Source organism: Eretmochelys imbricata, chromosome 2, assembly GCF_965152235.1.
Source record: "Eretmochelys imbricata isolate rEreImb1 chromosome 2, rEreImb1.hap1, whole genome shotgun sequence".
NCBI lineage: Eukaryota > Metazoa > Chordata > Testudines > Cheloniidae > Eretmochelys > Eretmochelys imbricata.
The window spans coordinates 103,959,928-103,982,189 of record NC_135573.1 but is presented as its reverse complement, the minus strand read 5'-3'; positions in this window follow the sequence as shown (position 1 = coordinate 103,982,189).

The window sequence follows — 22,262 nt, the reverse complement described above, 5'->3', positions numbered from 1 at the left end:
AGAGAGGCTGATAGTTGGGATGACATTGTCTGAGAGCCAGCTTTCCATAAACGCAATGTCATACCTATCAAGCTGCTTTTGATATCATTGACCACAAGGTATTGATGAACTGACTTAATCAATTAACTGGGTTGGACTAGAGTCCTTATCATTGCTTCGAAGGAGGTTTCACTCAGTGATATTGAGTAATAAATCATTTACCCCAAGAGCCCTTCTTGTATACAGTAGTGGTTGGTTTTGTGATCTTTGTTTATTGTGCATATAAATCCACACAGAAAGCTGATTCAGTGTCATGGCCTGAGTTAACATCAGAACATTGATGGAACCCAGAATTGTATTATTATCCTCCTGATTCCAGCAATTCTATCTTGAGTGCCATTATGTTGCCTAGCAGCAGGGGTGAAAGTAAGTTAGAGGACTTACCAGTGTGCCGGAGTCCTGAGCAGGGGGTGTGGCCTCAACCGGAAGAGGCAGGGCCTTAAATCCCTGGGCCCTTTAAATCTTGATTTAAAGGGCCGGGGGCTCCAGCTATGGGAGTGGCGGCTGGGAGCCCGGGGCCCTGTAAATCACTCCCCGAGCTACCAGCTGCAGAGACGGCTGGGAGCCCCGGGCCCTTTAAATCACTGAGGAGCCCTGGGGGCTCCTGACTGCCACCGCTACCCCGGGGCTTGGGCAGCAGGGCTCAGGCAGGGATTTAAAGGGCCGGGGCGGTAGCGGCGGCTGGAGCTCTGGGGCTCTTTAAATCCTCGCCAGAGCCCCGCTGCCGCTACCCCAGGGCTCAGGCAGCAGGGCTCAGGTAGGGATTTAAAGGCCCGGGGCAGTAGCGGAGGCTGGAGCTCCGGGGCCCTTTAAATCCCCGCCGCAGCCCTGCCGTTGCTACCCCAGGGCTTTAAATTGCCGTCTGGGAAAGCCGGTCCCGGTATGGCGCACCGGCTCTTACCGGTACGCCATACTAGGGCGTACCGGCTTACTTTCACCTCTGTCTAGCAGAGACTACAGAGTGGATCTAAAGCAGCTGAACTCAACTCTGATAAATTAGAGAAACAGTTTGTGGTCAGGAGGAACATGTCCAAAGGGTATCGCCTCTTCGGTAGCAACCTCTCTATAGAAGTGATTTGTCTCAAGGAGGTAAATATGATTCACAAAGTGAGAGGTGGTTTTTGTTTGTCTGTTTAACTGTGTGTTGAACATGGAAGCCCATGTTTTCTCTGTGGTCAGAAGTGACTTTTTCCAACTCTGGACATTTTGGAATATACAACCTTTATTCTAGGTATGTGTCTCACCACAGTGGTGCTCACCCATTATTACTGCAAACTAGATTACAGTCATGAATGTGCAGATAGTAGCTAATGCAGAATATGGCAGTATGACTGCTCAAGGCATTTGTTCTGAGTCAGAGATGCTGGAAGTGCTTGGCAAGCGGCACTGAATAGCTGGCTGCCAGTGAGGGCCCATCAAGACCATTATAGTATTCAAGCTTAAAACAATATAGGACCAATCTGGGATATTGTCTACTGACCTACCTCTTGCTGTGGCACTTGAGATCCCCTGGGTTGAAACTTCGGGCCATTGTGTGATGTCATTTTCAGAAGACAGGTACCAGAGCCTTCTCCATCAAGGTCCAGTGACTAGTGCTGTCCTCAATTTACTTCCAAAAGTTGCTACATTCTTCTTTGTTCCTTTCTCCTTTGTTTGTATGAGGCTCGAGACAGGGGCTTATTTATGGGTTGCTGTGGTATTAGATTATTGGGGATTTTTTAAAATATGCTCAGGTATTATGGTAATTAAGGCTGTATAAGCACCTAGACAGATAAAAAAGATTTATGCCAGCTCTAGGATCTGTTTACTGGGTCATGCTGCTTTTTAAAGAATTCTTGGTTTTAATTATATTTGGGTTAGGCTTTCAGATGCCTTAAGGAATGAATACCTCCAACACTAATTGGAACGAATTGTCCCTTTGTTGTCTCTGTTACAAGTAAGATGCACACAAACATCATAGCATGTGTTCCATATGCAACACTGAAAAAAAGTAAGGACTCCTCACAGGCCAGCTACCTCATATGTATAAAGCTATGCCACAAAAATGAAAAGTCCCTTTATTTAATATTAAAACGCATAAACTAATCTATCAAGGCATTTATTTCATGCTCATCACCATGGCATCTGAGCAACTGTCTCTGATCATGAGCAGGGCAGTGAATCACATTTCAAACCTTCCTCTGCCTGTCACTCCGATTCCATGTTGTGTGGTCTCTGGCTAAACCAAAAATGGATTCACCTGGCAAAACTGCAGCCCAACAATGACTTCTTAGGGTTTGTTTACGATGCAAATAAATACCCAGAACACCAAGTCTCAGAGCCTGGGTCAATTGACTTGGGTTCACAGGGCTCAGACTGCTGGGCTAAAAGTAGCAGTTTCAACATTCCCGCTCGGGTTGGAACCTGGTCTCTGAGACCCTCCCCCCCTTGCCAGGTTTCAGAGTCTTGGCTCCAGCCTGAGTGGGAATGTCTGCCCTGCTATAGTTAGCCCCACAAGCCCAAGTCTGAGACTTGGCGCCATAGGTTTTTCTCTGCAGTGTAGACATACCCTTCGGGGCTTTTTACAAGCAGGTTGTGAAACACAGTCTGGATATTTTGTTTTCTAGTGTTTCTTCTAATGCAAACTGTTGCCTCCTTCAGTGTGTAAATTAAATCCTCTCCTGTAGCTCAGCCTCTTTCTTAGTGTGGCTCAAGTTAGCATTTGGCTGAACATGCAGCACTGTCAGTTTGCTACAAAGCCTTTGCTGTGGACAAACAACAATTTTAAATCAGTTGGTGTGTAACCAGATGCCTGCATGCAACTACAAACCCAACTGAACATTTGAGTCAGGGCATTTTTCTGAAATTAGCTTTTTTTTTAAAAAAAAAAAAAAAAGAAAAAGAAAAGAAAGAAACCCCACCATATTCACAGCTGGCCGCTCCAGCCTCTGTGTTCTGGTAACTGAGAGCATTCCATTGGTATGTGGGAACTTCAAGAAGATGGTGGTGAGTTCTCAGCATAAGGCAGCCCGGGGGTGTATTTTGCTTCTATGTACATCACATAGTAATGATGGGGATAAAACAAAGTTTCTTCATGATGAATCAGTCTTCTGGGAGGTTTTCTAAAGCATTTCAAGGTACTGCAAAATTCTTGAGTTCTGGCCTTAAAATCTATGAAGTCTGATCTCCTCTAACACAGGCCAGAGAACTTCACCCAGCGATTCCTGCACAGAACCCAATAACTTGAGGTTGAACTAGAATATTTCACTCAACATTTAGAATACAATCGCGCTGTCTCCAGTGCCTACAGATCTCCAAGGACCAGCAGGGCAGTGGATCATGTTTCAAATCCCTCTGCCATTCAGCTCTGGATATTAGAAGGAGTTTCCAGATCTGAACTGTTCCTGTGTATGGCTAGTGCTCAGCTAATAGGTTGGGTGTTATCTGTGTATATGCTGATTATTCAAGATGCTTTGCTCCAGCAGGCAAGCACAGACCTAATTTCTTAGTTCTCTCTCACCTCACTGTCCGCAGAATGTCCACCTTAAATGAGACTAATATTATTTGAAGTACATATATTTGTACTGACAGACCTCTTAAGACCAAAAGGTTGTTACACAATTAATTATCCAGACGTTTTCCATAAAATGAAACAAGTGAAACATAGGCCTGTGATTATGTAACTTCTCTGTTGAACCATCAGACAAATTATGTTCACGGTCGCCAGGAGGTGACGTTAAAAAACAAAGTAGTAGGCACTGCTGTATTTTTGTGTTCTGTTGCCGTAACGACAGGTAGTCCTGAGGAAGTCTGAAGCTTTGACTCGGTATGAATGTGTACCAAAAGCTTCTCTGAATTAACCAAATATTGGGGCACACAACAGGTCCTAAGTCCCTCCAATAGACCCCTCCTTTCCCTACCTGTGTTGTCTTCTTGGGGGAATGCCCCACTCTCTCTTACACCCCTGACGAGAGCTGATGTAAGAAGTTGCAAAGAAGAAACCATCTGTAGAGCACACAAGTTCAAATGGTTGTACAAGATCCGGGAACTATGCTACATATTATTGAGTGCCAGCTACTGGCATCATATCTATTTACATTGTCAAGGTTCCTCCCCCACTCTGAACTCTAGGGTACAGATGTGGGGACCTGCATGAAAAACCTCCTAAGCTTATCTTTACCAGCTTAGGTCAAAACTTCCCCAAGGTACAAAATATTCCACCCGTTGTCCTTGGATTGGCCGCTACCACCACCAAACAAATACTGGTTACTGGGGAAGAGCTGTTTGGACACGTCTTTCCCCCCAAAATACTTCCCAAAACCTTGCACCCCACTTCCTGGACAAGGTTTGGTAAAAAGCCTCACCACTTTGCCTAGGTGACTACAGACCCAGACCCTTGGATCTTAAGGGCAATGAACAATCCTCCCAACACTTGCACCCCGCCTTTCCTGGGAAATGTTGGATAAAAAGCCTCACCAATTTGCATAGGTGACCACAGACCCAAACCCTTGGATCTGAGAACAATGAAAAAGCATTCAGTTTTCTTACAGGAAGATTTTTAATAAAAATAGAAGTAAATAGAAATAAAGAAATCCCCCCTGTAAAATCAGGATGGTAGATATCTTACAGGGTAATTAGATTCAAAAACATAGAGAACCCCTCTAGGCAAAACCTTAAGTTACAAAAAAGATACACAGACAGAAATAGTTATTCTATTCAGCACAGTTCTTTTCTCAGCCATTTAAAGAAATCATAATCTAACACGTACCTAGCTAGATTACTTACTAAAAGTTCTAAGACTCCATTCCTGGTCTATCCCCGGCCAAGACAGAATATAGACAGACACACAGACCCTTTGTTTCTCTCCCTCCTCCCAGCTTTTGAAAGTATCTTGTCTCCTCATTGGTCATTTTGGTCAGGTGCCAGCGAGGTTACCTTTAGCTTCTTAACCCTTTACAGGTGAGAGGAGCTTTCCCCTGGCCAGGAGGGATTTCAAAGGGGTTTACCCTTCCCTTTATATTTATGACATACATATATACAGGCACAGACCACTCTCATGAGAACCCTCACTCCCCTTTTCCTGGAGAGGCCCAGGAGTCTACTGTCCTTCTATAGCACTGGATCACGCAGGGGCTTTGTAATAAATATAAAGGGAAGGGTAACCACCTTTCTGTATACAGTGCTATAAAATCCCTCCTGGCCAGAGGCAAAACCCTTTCACCTGTAAAGGATTAAGAAGCTAAGATAACCTTGCTGGCACCTGACCAAAATGACCAATGAGGAGACAAGATACTTTCAAAGCTGGAGGGGGGTGGGGAATAAAGGGTCTGTCTATCTGTGTGATACTTTTGCCGGGACCAGGTCAGAAATGCAGCTCAGAACTTCTGTTAAGTTAGTAAGTAATCTAGCTAGAAAGGCGTTAGATTTCCTTTTGTTAAATGGCTAGTAAAATAGGTTGTGCTGAATGGAATGTATATTCCTGGATATATTTGTGTCTTCTTGTAACTTAAGGTTTTGCCTAGAGGGATTCTCTGTTTTGAATCTGATTACCCTGTAAGGTATTTACCATCCTGATTTTACAGAGGTGATTCTTTTACTTTTTCTTGTATTAAAATTCTTCTTTTAAGAACCTGATTGCTTTTTCATTGTTCTTAAGATCCAAGGGTTTGGGTCTGTGTTCACCTATGCAAACTGGTGAGGATCTTTATCAAGCGTTCCCCAGGAAAGGGGGTGTAGGGCTTGGGGGGATATTTTGAGGGGAAGACGTCTCCAAGTGGGCTCTTTCCCTGTTCTTTGTTTAACACACGTGGTGGTGGCAGCATAGGGTTCAAGGGCAAGGCAAAGTTTGTACCTTGAGGAAGTTTTTAACCTAAGCTGGTAAGAATAAGCTTAGGGGATCTTTCATGCAGGTCCCCACATCTATACCCTAGAGTTCAGAGTGGGGAAGGAAACTGGACAGGCTGGATGTCCTTTTCTCCTTAATCTAGCCTTGCTAATCTCCATTGGATGACTAGCCTGCCTGCTTTTCTCCTCTATCTTTCATTTCACTCAGCTGTAGGATGCAAGTTGCCCTCTCTACTGATTTGATGTAATAGAGCTCTGTATGACATTTTGATGATCTTCTTGCTTTGAAATGTAAAAGGCAGTCTGGGGTTTATGCGCCAGACTCTACTTCAGTATTGTGAAATCCTAGACCATGTGGAGGGTAGTAGTTGTTTAATATGTGTTTCTGAATGTCTTTCCACTGAAAAGTGAGTCTTGTTAGTGCGTGCCAGTGGAAGAAACATGAGTGCAATTTCCTGAAATTTTGTATTAGACATGTGGGAGCAGCACTGTACTTTTTATAAATTGGCAACCTGATTTCATAAGGTCTTGGGGAATGTAGACTCCAGGGACGGTCAACAGCCAGCTTGCAATTCTGGATTGCTAATGTCTTATATGTAAACGTTATTTAGCAGATATTATTGTATATGGGAATATGCATGTGTCCATCCATCTGCCTTCAATCCATATTTTAGGGGGCTGTTTAAGCAACAGTTGTTCTTCTTAGCCATGCCCTTCATTTCAGCAAATTTTGAGACAGTATCAGCAATGCAGTGAACTAAAAATGCTTGTTTTTGGCTAGTCCACTTCCCATTTTGGAGGTCTACTTGGGTCAGCCCAAACCCTTCCATTGCATCCTAACTTTGATGAAAATGAATGGTGCTTCTGTTTTTAAATATACTCTAGAACTGAAATATTCACACTCATTTCAGTTTCACACTATTCACAGAGTTTAAAAACTTATGGAAGAAAAAAATGACAGTGAAAATTTCCAGACTGTCCAGGGAGTGCTGCTATTGGTCTAATTATAAGAATCACCTGAACTGACTGAAAATAAAAATACTTATAACTTATTTAGTGCTTCTGTACGCACAGGGTTTTACAAACACTAACCAGTTACTTAATCTTCTCAGCATCTTTGTCAGGTAGGTTAGCAGATAAGCAAATACAATTATTCCCATTTTACAGATTGGGTGAACTGAGGCAGATTGAGTTGGAGTGACTGTCTAAAGGCCACACATCAAATATGTAGTAGAGGCCAACTTCTAGTCCTATGATTAATACACTTCATCACACTGCTTCTTCTGGAAGCTGCCTCCTTCACTGCCCCCTGCACTAAGAACATAGCTAGGATGTTCTGCCACTATTATTAAGCAGCCAGAAAGGAGCACGCTCATATCTTGTTGCCTTTCCTCACCTGTTATCATCTCGCACCCTTGGTGGAGGTAAGCACACTGGCGAACCAAGAACTTGATGTTTGGGAGAGCTGTCTATACACACTTCAGGTTTCATTGGAGTTCCTGCTTTTATTTGACTGAGAAGTACCTAAGTAAAGTACTAGTCAGCATGAGTAAGGATGGCAGAATCTAACCCTAAAGCACTATATAAGAAAATAAAATCATTGGCAAAATCCAGTAGTAATAAAAAGGATATATCATATCTAGGGCTGTCAAGCGATTAAAAAAATTAAGCGCGCTATTAAACAATAATAGATTACCATTTATTTAAATATTTTTGGATGTTTCCTATATTTTCAAATATATTGATTTCAATTACAACACAGAATACACAGTGTACAGTGCTCACTTTATATTTATTTTTTATTACCAATGTTTGCACTGTAAAAAACAAAAGAAATAGTATTTTTCAATTCATCTCATACGAGTACTGTAGAGCAATCTCTTTATCGTGAAAGTTGAATTTACAAATGTAGAATTATGTAAAAAATAATAACTGCATTCAAAAATAAAATAATGTAAAACTTTAAGGCCTACAACTCCACTCAGTCCTACTTCTTGTTCAGCCAATTGCTCAGACAAACAAGTCTTTTTACATTTGCAGGAGATAATGCTGCCTGCTTTTTGTTTACAATGTCAGCTGAAAGTGAGAACAGGCATTTGCATGGCACTGTTGTAGCCAGTGTCACAAGATATTTACATGCCAGATGTGCTAAAGATTCATACGTCCCATCATGCTTCAATAGGGTGACCAGACAGCAAGTGTGAAAAATTGGGACAGAGGGTGGGGGGTAATAGGAGCCTATATAAGAAAAAGACCCAATAATCGGGACTGTCCCTATAAAATCGGGACATCTGGTCACCCTACGCTTCAATCACCATTCCAGAGGACATGCGTCCATGCTGACGACGGATTTTGCTCAATAACGATCCAAAGAAGTACAGACCTGTCAAGGTTCCTCCCCCACTCTGAACTCTAGGGTACAGATGTGGGGACCTGCATGAAAAACCTCCTAAGCTTATCTTTACCAGCTTAGGTCAAAACTTCCCCAAGGTACAAAATATTCCACCCTTTGTCCTTGGATTGGCCGCTACCACCACCAAACTAATACTGGTTACTGGGGAAGAGCTGTTTGGACGCATCTTTCCCCCCAAAATACTTCCCAAAACCTTGCACCCCACTTCCTGGACAAGGTTTGATAAAAAGCCTCACCACTTTGCCTAGGTGACTACAGATCCAGACCCTTGGATCTTAAGAACAATGAACAATCATCCCAACACTTGCACCCCCCCTTTCCTGGGAAATGTTGGATAAAAAGCCTCACCAATTTGCACAGGTGACCACAGACCCAAACCCTTGGATCTGAGAACAATGAAAAAGCATTCAGTTTTCTTACAGGAAGACTTTTAATAAAAATAGAAGTAAATAGAAATAAAGAAATCCCCCCTGTAAAATCAGGATGGTAGATACCTTACAGGGTAGTTAGATTCTAAAACATAGAGAACCCCTCTAGGCAAAACCTTAAGTTACAAAAAAGATACACAGACAGAAATAGTTATTCTATTCAGCACAGTTATTTTCTTAGCCATTTAAAGAAAGCATAATCTAACACGTACCTAGCTAGATTACTTACTAAAAGTTCTAAGACTCCATTCCTGGTCTATCCCCGGCCAAGACAGAATATAGACAGACACACAGACCCTTTGTTTCTCTCCCTCCTCCCAGCTTTTGAAAGTATCTTGTCTCCTCATTGGTCATTTTGGTCAGGTGCCAGCGAGGTTACCTTTAGCTTCTTAACCCTTTACAGGTGAGAGGAGCTTTCCCCTGGCCAGGAGGGATTTCAAAGGGGTTTACCCTTCCCTTTATATTTATGACAAGACCAATATGTGTTCATTTTCATTATCTATGTCAGATGCCATCAAGAGAAGGTTGATATTCTTTTTTGGTGGTTCGGTGGTTTTGGTGGTTGTAGTTTCTGCATCAGAGTGTTGCTCTTTTAAGACTACTGAAAGCAAGCCCCACACCTCATCCCTCTCAGATTTTGGAAGGCACTTCAGATTCTTAACTTTGGGTCGAGTGCTGTAGCTATCTTTAGAAATCTGATACTGGAACCTTCTTTGTGTTTTGTCACATCTGCAAATCTGCATCCGAGACTGCCATAACACAAAATATATGGCAGAATGTGGGTAAAACCATGGCGCAGGAGACATACAATTCTCCGCCAAGGAGTTCAGTCACAATTTTTTTTTTTTTTAACAAGCATCATCATCATGGAAGCATGTCCTCTGCAATGGTGGTCAAAGCACGAAGAGGCATATGAATGTTTAGCATATCTGGCACGTAAAAATCTTGCAACGCTGGCTATAAAAGTGCCATGTGAACTCCCGTTCTTACTTTCAGGGGACATTGTAAATAAGAAGCAGCATGGGTGGCGGGTAGGGGAGGCTGTGCCTTCCCAAACAGCCAGGCTCACAGTCCGTCCCAGGGCCCTGCTTTGGTGGTGCTGCTGGGCTCCAGGGGCTGGGGTCATGCCGCTTGCCTTCCTGGGGCTGGGGAGGCTGCAACAACGCCACCACACACTCTCCCTCCTGGTGCCTCGGGGCTCGGGGGCCGTGGGCACTAGCCAGCCTGGGGCGGGGGCTGGGAGCCACGGTGGGGGGCACTCTGGGTCCTGGGGCACATGGAAGGCACGTGGAAGGGTTTGACCAGAACACCTGGTCAAAAAGGGAGCCTTGTGGCGCCGGTCAGCACCGCCAACAGGGCTGTTAAAAGTCTGGCTGCTGGTGCTGCCCGGCTAAGGCAGGCTAGTCCCTACCTATTCTGACACCGTGCTGCACCCTGGAAGAGGCCAGCAGGTCTGGCTCTTGGGCAGGGGGGCCAAAGGGCTCTGCGCACTGCCCCCGCCCCAAGCACAGGCTCTGCACACCCATTGGCTGGGAGGGTGGTGCCTGCGGGCGAGAACAGCGAGCAGAGCCGCCTGTGCACGTCCCCCTAGGTGCCAGACCTGCTACTGGCCGCTTCTGTGGTGCAGCGTGGTCCGCTCTGCCAGGATATGCAGGAAGCTCGCCTTTGCACCCCCACTGCGCTGCTGACTGGGAGCCTCCGGAGGTAAGCCCGCACCCCAAGCCCATGCCCCCATCCCCTGCCTCAGCCCTGAGCCCCCACCAAACCCAGAGCCCCCTCCTGCATCCCAAACCCTTCATCCCCAGCCCCATCCCAGAGTCTGCACCCCATCCCAGAGCCCTCACCCCCCGCACCCCAGCCCAGAGCCCCCTCCCATACCCTGAACCCCTCATCCCCAGCCCCAGCCCAGAGCCCTCACCCCCTCCCACACCTCAATTCCCTGCCCCAGCCCAGACCCCTGTCCCACACCCTGAACCCCTCATTTCTGGCCCCACCCCAGAACCTGCACCCCCAGTTAAAGTCCTCACCCCCTCCCACACTCCAGTCCGCTGCCCCAGCCCAGTGAAAGTGAGTGACAGTGCGGGAGAGTGAGCCACTGAGGGAGGGGTAATGTAATGAGTGGGGGTCGGGGCCTTGGGAAGGGGCTAGGGCATTTGGTTTTGTGTGATTAGAAAGTTGGCAACCCTATAGAAGGGGCGGGGCTGGCCTCCCCCAGCCCGCGATTCACATGCCGCCCATGAGAAACAGAAAGCATTATCTTCCGTAAATGTAAACAAACTTGTTTGTCTTAGTGATTGGCTGAACAAGAAGTAGGACTGAGTGGACTTGTAGGCTCTAAAGTTTTATATTGTTTTGTTATGGAGTGCAGTTACGTAACAAAACAAAAATCTATATTTGTAAGCTGCACTTTCACTATTAAGAGATTGCACTATAGTACTTGTATGAGGTGAATTGAAAAATACAATTTCTTTTGTTTATCATTTTTACAGTGCAAATATTTGCAATCAAAAGTAATATAAAGTGAGCACTGTACCTTTTGTATTCTGTGTTGCAACTGAAATCAATATATTTGAAAATGTAAAAAGACATTAAAAATATGTAATAAATTTCAATTGGTATTCTATTGTTTAACTGTACAATTAAAATTGCGATTAATCGCGATTAATTTTTAAAATCATGATTAATTTTTTTGAGTTAATCAGGTGAGTTAACTGCAATTAAATCGTCAGCCCTAATCATATCTTGTTCATCATTTCTGAACAAAGTGCAAGTTTGAGTAAGTGGGGCTGGATAAAGCTATGTGTTCGACTTGCACAAGTGTCTAGAGAACTGTATTATATGGGAATTTAACATCATTAGCCACACAAAATATATGATTATACCATTTATTCAGGATGGGCCAAATCAATGTCTGATTAATTTGGCCCCATGCATTCAATTCCCCTGTTTTATTAATTAGTCCCAGAGCTAAATATTTTTCCACTGTTCTGTCTACCACAGTTGAAACAGCAAGATTTTCATTAATTTTAATAAAAAGAAAAGGAGTACTTGTGGCACCTTAGAAACTAACATTTATTTGAGCATAAGCTTTTGTGAGCTACAGTTCACTTCATCGGATGCATCTGAATGCATCTGATGAAGTGAGCTGTAGCTCATGAAAGCTTATGCTCAAATAAATTTGTTAGTGCATCTGATGAAGTGAGCTGTAGCTCACAAAAGCTTATGCTCAAATAAATTGGTTAGTCTCTAAGGTACCACAAGTACTCCTTTTCTTTTTGCGAATACAGACTAACACGGCTGCTACTCTGAAACCTGTCATTAATTTTAATGCAACACAGCAAAGTGCTTCCTACAATTTAAATACCCATTTATCTTGTAAGAGTCAGAGAGCTTTGAAGAATATGGGAGTTAAGCCAACATTAGTAGGGCATCACAGTCCAGACAAAATTGTACTTAACACAAGATGTGCATTTCCATTCACAAACTTGACTTTTCTACTGCTTCCATGCCAAAAAACCCAACATGTAATCTGCTCTGGTAGCCTCTCTCTGACAGAGGCCAATCCTGGACACTTTAAAGGATGGTGTGAAACCGCTATAAAACACCTATTTAACTGTGCAGTATCACAAGGAACCAATGCCTTATCTAGCTGGTGATCAGTTTATATCCTTAAGCATAAGAATTGATCAACTTCATGGTTTTTTTTTCCAGCTTTGGGGGAAAAAAACGTTGCCCAGGTTTACAATTTCAATTTATTTTTGAATAGACAAGTAAATTATAATTTTTTTCATTTTTGAGTAGCATAGTAAAGCATGGACAAATAGACCTATGTCCAGGATGGTAAATTTACAGCACAAATTTGCAAAGCTGCTTTAATCTTAGCTAGTGTAATTACAGTTGCTAATCTTGTTCATATAAATGTCTAGTCCTTTTAAAAAAAGATAAATCGTACCAAGATTATATATGGGCCCAATCAGCAAAGTTTGGGTCTGGATCTTCACTTACAAAATTAATTTAGCCATAGTTCTGAGGTGCTTTGATATGGGGTTTTAGATTGGGGCCATATCTCATGAAGAGATGTGACTCAAGAACCCATTGCACCAGCAACTTTTATGGATTAACTACAGATTGTATAAGAAAGTTTTTAATTCAAGCTGTATTAACATCTATTTTCTTTTACTTTCACAGGACACACTTTTATTCTTGTGTTAAAGGAAAGGGTTAACTGCCACTCATTAATGGCCTTCTCTATACCATTCATTATAACAGATGGGGCTAATACGTGAACACACAATTAATCACTGTATCTTAATGCATACACACGAAGGGGACTGAACTAAAGTTTCACAGTTTGAACCTTATTTCTGTCATTTCCTAACTCTGGAGTTGACTTTGCAACCTTAATATTCTTTTAATGTAGATTTTCTGGATGTAATATTATGTGCCCCTAACACATCTCCTCATTCCTCTCCTTCCCAACTTTTAGCCTCAAAGGTCTTGGTAAAGTGTGTGAGACTTTTAATTCTGGACCTGGACCTTGCTATGCTGCTCTAATCTCAAGGTGACAAGACCACAGACTACTGTAACACACTCTGCTTTGGGCTACATCTTGAGACCATTCAGAAGTTGATGCTAATTAAGAATATGCCATCTGTTTATTAATCCGATTAAGTTGACAACACATAACACCAATGCTTTTTGAGTTGCACTGGCTGCCTACAGGATTCAAGGTATCAGTGTTGACCTTTAAAAGCCATAAATGGTTTGAAGTCTAGATGACCTGATAGACAGTCTCTCTCCCCTCACCATTCAGCCATGGTTATCATTCAGCAAAGGCACTCAAGCTGGAGTACCATCAATGTAGAAGCTGCCAGGGAGCTGCCAGCAGGACATTCTTTGCGACATCTGCTCAACTCTGGAACACCCTTTGTTAAGCTTCTAGATTTACTGCAAAATTAGTCTTTTTTTCTTAGGCTTTTGGAGAAGAGGTGAGGTGAGGGCTTAATTTTTGGACATGGGATAATTAAGTTTGGGCCAGGTGCTTATGATGGTCAGTGGCAATGGATTTAAGCAGTTTAATGTAATTTTTGTGATTATTGCAAATTTTAAATCTTTCAACAGACGCCCAAACATAGATCCTCAAAAGGTATTTAGGCACCTCACTCCCACTGATTTCAGAGCTTGGAATGGGTCCAAGAGCTTGGAATAGATGCTCCTAATATTTGTGCTTTATAAATCTAAACAAATAATCTTGGATTATTTGAAACAGATTGAACTATGTTTACAGTAAGCATCTGGGTTGCAGACTCACTGTACTTGTGAACTTGACATGTCCATCTAAGAGAAATCACTGGTTTACCTTATTTTTGGGGTGGGGGTGGTGTCGCCCAATGACGAGTAATCTGCCTTGCGTAGCAGCTACACTTCAGGATAATGTTGCCCAGTGGTGAGAGTCCAAGGTTGACTTGCCTAGCAGCTACAACATAAAGGGGGGAAGTAGGGGAACCTGGGCCCACCCTATTCCACGAGGTTCCAACCCAGGGCCTTTTAAAACAGTAGCCCCTACATGTGGCCTGGGGTCTGGTGCTCATGTGTGTTCATTGGGTAGCTTTCTATCCTTGTTCTGATCTCTCCATCGTTGCCACAGGTTGGTCTTGGGACCTCTCCTGGTCCATCTCCAGAGTCTCTTCCCCTGGCACTGAATCGTCACCCTCGGCTCCTGAGGTCAAAGGGCTTCCAGTGGCTTGGCTGAGAGGCCTCGTTCCAGCTATTTGGAGTCCCAGTAGCTTCTCTCCAGGAGGCTGCTGCACACAACTGCTCTCCTCCTTGGTCAGCTGCAACTGAGCTGCTCCATTTTGAATGCTTCCTCCAGTGGGGGCATGCCCAGGTGAGGAAGCGTGGCTTCCTGCATCCAGAGCAGCTAAAATAACTTTCACCTCACCAGTGCGGGGCCAATACACCCCATCACACTTATAAGGAACTAAAGAGCAAATCTAATTACTGTACTTCAATAAAGTAGCCATGTCAAATCAACTGGACACAAGAGACAAACACCGAATGTTTGTTCTGAATCTGACCTGTGGAAAAACTGAACCTCAAGCTAGTGAATGTAAATGTCTAGTAATAATTCATTGCTTTCTTCTGGGTACTAAAAATGGCCAAACATTCAACATCTGCATGGCTCTGGGCAATAAATGAATTGTGTAAGTGACCCCAGCTTGTATCTGGGAGTCAGGATTTTACCACGTACAGAGCTAATGGAAAATGAACTGGTGCATATTAGCATAGGAAACTCCTACATGTTAATTATCAGAAGGAGCAAAAGCAATTATCCAGTTTATAATGAAAATCCAGACCCTGGCTGCAAATGAGAACAGGGGCTAATGATACCAGCTCTCTGGAGCTTGGTAAACCTTGGAGAAGCCAATGACCCCAGGGAAGGAACATCCTGAGCAACACAGCCACATACCCCCACAGGGGAAGAAGAGACCAGGCCACCAGGACCTGGAAGCCCTCTTATGGGACAGGAATTTTGTGTTAGAACAGAGGAGCAACCCTATGTTAAGCTGTGCATATGAACAACTGGCTCCCATAGATGGAGAAATGACAGTGTCTCAGGGAGGTAATCAATACCCACACTTTGCACTCAAGAAGGAATGCTTGTGTCGAATTGTGAAGAATCATCAAATGGGGGTGGTGCAGGACTAGCTGCTAGTACCGTGCCAGGCCATGTTGCAGCTGGCACATGACATCCCCTGCACGGGATGCCTGGGGAGAGAAAAGACTTTGGCTCAGATATTAGCAAGGTGTACACCATGAAGTGAGAGAATATTGTTCCTCCTGCCCAGAGTGTCATCTAGCTAGCAGCAAAGGGATCCCCAAGGCACCCTTGGTCCCTCTGCCTTTGATTGAGACCCGCTTTGAAAGAATATGGGCAAACATGGTTGGACCCCTAGAAAAACTGCACAGGGCATCAGTATATACTAGCGATCATAGACTATGCAACCAGGTATCTGGAGGCTGTTTCTCTCCGCTCCCCAAAAGTGAAAGCTAGAGCTCCAGAGGTCTTGAATCTCTTCTCATGCACAGGGTTTCCCTGTGAAATATTAATGGACCAAGGGATTAACTTCACTTCCCAACTGATGCATGAATTATGTTACCTTCTGAAGGTCAAGTCCCTGAAGACCTTAGAGTACCATCTGCAGACCGACTATCTAGTAAAACAGTTTAATAAGACCTCGAAGGGGATGTTGAAATGCTTTATCAGCGACAAACCCAAGTAGTGGGACTGGCTACTCCCTATTTGCCATAAGGGATGTCCCACAAGCCTGTACAGAGTTATCCCCATTTGAGTTGCTCTGTGGTTGCCAACTGCAGGGCATCTCAGACCTGCAGCGAGAAGGGTGGGCAGAACAATATGTGGGAGCCTTAAGCACAACCCAATATATTGTGCACTTTTAGAGAGTAATTCAGAAATATAGGGGTGTTCACCAGAGAGAATTTGAGAAAGGCCCAGGGCACCCTCGAAAAAAATTACAATAAAAGGGCATGGCTACAAATTTTTCAGCCAGGCGATCATGTTCTTCTACTAGTGCTCTCAGCTGAGTTTAAATAAATGACCTGATGGCAGGGTCCATTCAAAGTGGGCAGGCAGATAAGGCCCATGGACTATGAGATCAATCTACCAGGGAGGAGGAAGGAAATCAAGGTCTACCACATGAACCTTCTCAAAACTTGGAGGGCACGGAACCCAAATTGGAGCCCCAGATGTCAAGCAGCAAAGTTCCAGCAACAATACAAGGGGGTGAAGGGATCTCCACTGCACAAAAGAAACAACTCCTCCAACTAATTGGGGACTTTGCCATGGTGTTTTCCAACTGCCCAGGGAGAACGTGTTTGGTCCAGCATCACCTAGAGACTACCGTAGTCCAAGTGAACTCTATACCCTTACCAGGAAGGATGTCTGAGATGGTCCAAGAGGAAGTATGAGCAATGCTGGAGATGGGGATGATTATAGAATCCAAAAGTGAATAGAGGAGCCTCATAGTTTTTGATTCAGATGGTATGGTTCAATTATGCATCGACTTCAGGAAGGTCAATGTCATCATGAAATTTGATGCCTACCCAATGCCAAGGGTGGATGTATTATTAGAATGGCTGGGACCAGTGAAGCACATAAGCACTATTGACCTGACAAAAGGTTACTGGCAGATCTCCTTATCCCCTACCTTGCAAAAGAAAATGGCTTTCTCCACCCATTTTGGGCACTTCCAATTTAAGACTGTGCCTTTTGGCTTCCATAGAGTTGCTGCTACCTTCCAACAGCTTATGAATAAGATCCTCAACCCCCACCACCAATATGCAGCAGCCTACATTGATGACATCGTTGTCTACAGTCCCACCTGCGAAAATCACTTACAGCATTTAAGGGAGGTGTTAGAAGACCTACAGGAGGCAGGACTTACAACCAACCAGGCAAAATGTAAGGTGGCTGTGAGCGCATTGACCTATTTGGGGTACCGCATAGGAGGTGGCATGGTGAAGCTGGTGGTCAATAAGGTGCAGGCCTTCATGGCATGTCCTGTCCCCCAGACGAGGAGGCAAGTCAGACATTTTTTTGGCCTGGCAGGATATTACTGGTGGTTTATTCCCAGCTTCACCTCAGTCACAGCCCCATTTATGGACCTCATAAAAGGCAACCACCCTAAGATCCACGGGATTGGAAGTTCAAGGAAGCGTTCAGAGAACTGAAAACACAACTATGCCCGTGCTCTTCAGTCCCAATTTCTCTCAGGAATTCATGCTATACACAGATGCCTTGGACATCAGACTAGGCACCATTCTTTCACAAGACTTCAAAGGGGAAGAACACCTGGTCCTTTACTTAAGTAGAAAGCTATTCCCTAGGGAAAAGTCATACTCTATTACTGAAAAGGAGTCATTAGCTATCAAATGGGTGGTAGATGCCTTCAGGGTTGGGTACCTGTTGGGTAGCCCCTTTTCCCTGATCACACAGCACTATGCTTTATCCAGACCATGGGGGATATGAACCCTCATATAATGAGATTGTACGTTGCACTACAACCTTATAGTTTCTGAGTATACCGGGAGGGAAAGGACCACACTAACACAGCTTTCTTTTCATGGGAGATTGGGCATGGAGACAACCCAACCCCGAATGGTCCTCCCATCTTGAGGGGTGGGGTATGTGAAGGGACACACCCTCACCCTGGTGTGAAGGAGGCTAATGAGCTCCTCTGGTCCTGTTCAACCCTAACGAGACACACCTCTAAGGCTTGATCAGTCTGGAGAGGAAGGAGCTTAAAAGGGGGAAACTTACCACAGGGCGGTGAACATGAGGAAGGATGCTCTGCCCATGGACTGCTGGCAACAGAGAGAATCCAGCCAAGGAAGAACCAGCTGTGAGACACACCACCCCTGAAGCTGCCCTGACTGATGGTAAAGCAATATGCCCCAGGCAGAGGGGATAGAAGAGGAACCCTTCAAAGGGGCAATAGACTCTGAGACTGAGCCCTTGGAGCTGCCTCTCTAGGGGCTGCCTGAGAAGCAGGTCCTTGGTCCAGTCAGACCTTCCCCTCTTGCAAAGGGAAGGGAAGAACAGGAGCTAAACCCCAGGCTGTGGGCAATTGCCTGCAGAGAGATTCCCCAAAGACTGCCAACTGGGGGAGAAGAGATAAACAACAAACAGTGGGACCTGGGGGAGGGGGGAGCAGAGAGCCCATTCCCATCCCCACAATAATATCCCAAATTCTCTCAAGTTGAAATTCCCCCCTTTGCAGAAGGTTTTGTGGTGTCCCATGCACTATGTATGCAACGTTTTGTCAAGATGTAAGTGGTATACAAGCCTGGTGCTGGCCCTATACATAGAGATGAATTTCACCCTCTGTGAATGAGCTCCTTATAAAAGTGATCCATTGTTCGCTGTAAGTCAATGCAGTGCTTTGAGGCTTGCAGAAATTGCTGTTAAACAATAGTCATAATACCTTTTACACATTTGCCCATACAAGGAGCAATGTGAGTATGTTCAGGACATACTTTAAGTGAAGAAAACTAGCATTTATTCATCATTTTGTATTCCTGCCTAGCAGTCCAGATAGATAGGTACTCACACATGTGCCCAAATTCACTAAATACGGCATAAGCTATTTTTCCAGAGGATAACGCTGCAACATAAAAATTCCATGTTTGTAGCTTTCCCATCAAAATAACGTGTACTATTAGTAGCTATATCATCAAAAACCATCCTGACAGCAGTCCCGCGGTGGATTTCCTATTTTATTGTATTGATCTACTTAATATTTTCCACATTATGCATAACCAGCCTAACAGACTGTCTGTTTGTAAGCAGACTCTCCATTACGAAAACTCTGAGCAGATATTGCTGAGTACCTCCCCCACTCCTTATTTTTTGTCAGAACATCTTTCACAGTTATAGCTGCCACCATCTCATAAATAAAAGGCTTGTAACTGCAGCTTTGCGATGATCCAATGAGATTAATCGGGTCAGTAAAGAATGCAGAATCAGGCAAAAAACCTTGTTGCTTCCTTTATAAAACTGCAGAATTGTGAAGTAGCGAGGATACATGGTGATGAAGTTGTGACTAGATCTGGGTAATTTTTTTGTGCAAAATAATAATAATAATAATAATAATTTGTTTTGCCAAAAAATGGAGATTCAGGTTGACCAAAAAAAAAAGTGAATTTACCAAATAGTTTCAGTCAAAGCAAAAATTCCAAAAAAATTTACAGTATTTCCTTTTGACATTTTTGAAATGAAATGTTTTGATTTTTCAACTCCAAACACCTCTTCATTTAAAATGTTACTGCAGTTTTATAAAATAAAAGGGTTAGAGAAGCCCCAAAATAAAACAAAATATTTCATTTTCGGATGAAGACCCAAAATGAAATTTTTCAAATTTTGCCAAAATTTGCCAAAAATTGCCAAAAGGCAAAATTGCCAAAAAAAAAAAAATTGCCAAAAGGCAAACTAAAAAATGGAGAAATTTTATATATATTGGGGGGAGGGGTTGACCCAAAACAATTTTTTTTCCTGATTTTCTAGTTTGGCCCTGAACTGAAAATTCAGTTATCCTCAGAGCTCTAGTTCTGAATGCTTGTAATTCCCACTAAAGTCAATTGCTTTTGAGGGTATTTAGCATCTTTGCAGGTTTAGGCATTTGGGTACAATCTATTTGTACAGTAAGTAGTGTAAATGTGTTTGTGCAAAAATACCAGAACTAAGCTTCACAATTCTGATCTAGTGGAAAACATCTCTTCCAAAAAGCACAGCCTTTAACTGCAAACACAGCAAGGTTTCTGTAGCTGCTGATCTCAGTACTGTTTTGCCATTGGCAAAATTGTGAATTTTCTTAATGTTGGACTAGAACATAATTTTGTTTTACAGAACTATTTCCTTATTTTTGTAGCTACAGAAACTGCCTTTTGTTTCTTTAGAAACAAGCCACAAAATATTTTGTTTTATTACAAAACCACCAAAACATGATTTTGCACCAGTTTAGCTGGCAGTGAGAATTTTTCACACAGCAATACCATGTACTGACACTCTCCTGGGGAAACTTAGCTACATTACCTTTGGCTGCGACTTAAGACGATTTTGGAAGTTTCAAAAGCAGCTAGGGAAAGTAATTTTCACTTGTATTCATATAAACAATATCTCTATATTAAAAAAGTGAAAAATGGCTTTGCCTCCACTTCAGATGGCTTTGACAATAAAAGTCTGCTTATACCAAGGTCTTTGGGGACACATGAAGCTTTCTGATAAATGGGGATTTGGATGAAAAAGAAATGGTTTGCAGACTTTATAAAGGAGCCTCTGGATTCCCACCTCCAGAGCACAATGAAGTGAAAGCTAGCTCATTCTAGATCCAAACTTTGTGGCTCACGCCCATTTATACTCTTGTGTATGGATGTGGGAATGGATGCGCTGAACTGTATGTTGTTTTCCACCTCAAATTACAAGGAGCCTGAATTAAGGTCTATCTGTTTCAGTAGAAAGAAGTGGAAAAGAGTTCTGGATGTTTAGGTTCTTATTCAGTGAAGTGCTTAAGTATATTCTAAAATTTAAGCATGAGCTTAAGCCTCATTGAAGATGATTAAATTGAAAACCACATGCTTAAGTGCTTTGCTGAATAGGGATGTTTGCTGAATCAGGGCAAAGAGCACTTAAGCATGTGAGTAGTCCTGTTATAGTTAATATTAAGCATGTACTTAAATGCTTTGTTTACTAAGGATGGATTTATTCAGTGTTTCAAATTCAGCATTAACTTAAGTGCTTTGCTCAACTGGGGCCTTAAAACAAAGTGAGCAATATGAGTGTCATGAAAACAAAAGCCCAACCAGGGATGGGAACACTTGGCTAAGACAGGGCAAGCATTTTCTAGACAGTCTAGCCGTTATTGACAACTTTAAGGTTTAATGCACTTTAACTCATTGTCAGCTCTCACTCCAAAATGGCACTATACCGATTCCTGTAAAGAGCAAATAGGGTCAATACTCTGCATATGATAAAGCAGACAAGAAAACCAAGAGGATTTTTAACAGCCACAGGACAGACCCTCAGCTAGTGTAATTCCATTCCATTCATTTCAGTTGAGCCATGACAATTAACACCAGCTGAGAATCTGCCCCACATCTTTACACTGATACAGACAAACTCCTGGGTTGCATGTCAAACAGAGATCTGTTTCTCTTAGATGCATTAAAAACATAAAAGGTCATAGCAGCAGCATCTCCGTACCTCTTCCCTGATTTTCTCACTCACTCCTTTTCTTTCTCCCAATATGACTGCAATAAATCACATAGAGCACTGGGGCTCAATCTTGCAATGTGCTAAGCACTCTGGCAGTGATGCAGCAAAGCCCGTGAATCATCCCATTAACTTCAATGGGTCAGCTCATGTGCTTATAGTTAAACACATGCTTACGTCCTTTGCTGGATTGGAACCAGACTGCTCAGCATCTTGCAGGATTGAGCCCATATTTCTCAGCCAAGATCAGATGACACTTCTACATTAATGATGGTCCTGAATATAGCTGTACAAATAACAGATTTTCAGTGCAGTGGCAATTCTGAAAAAAAAAAAGTTTTGGATAGACATGAAACTTGAATGTTTTGAAATTGTCAGCAAATAATAAAAGAAAATAATTTGTTTCAATTTTGTGAATTTTTAACTTTTAAACTTAAAAATTTTTAAAAAATTGAATAAAATTTCAAAACAAAAAGTAGTTTCTTATTGGAAAATCAAAATGTTTTGTTTTGACAATGTTGAAACCAAATGTTCCACATTTTTTCGGAAATTTTAGGGGGGGATTTTTAGATAGAAACAATTTGGCAAATTTGACGAAATTCATGAAACATTTAGGTATTTCTGAATCTGCATCTTTCATCAAATTACTTTTGGGTGAAAAATGTTGCCTAGCTCTAGTCCTGAACCAACTCCCCCTGAACAAATCTAAACTTTAGGGAAGACCAGATGTGGGTCCAAACATTACACCTTGTGGCAACCTCTGATCATAATT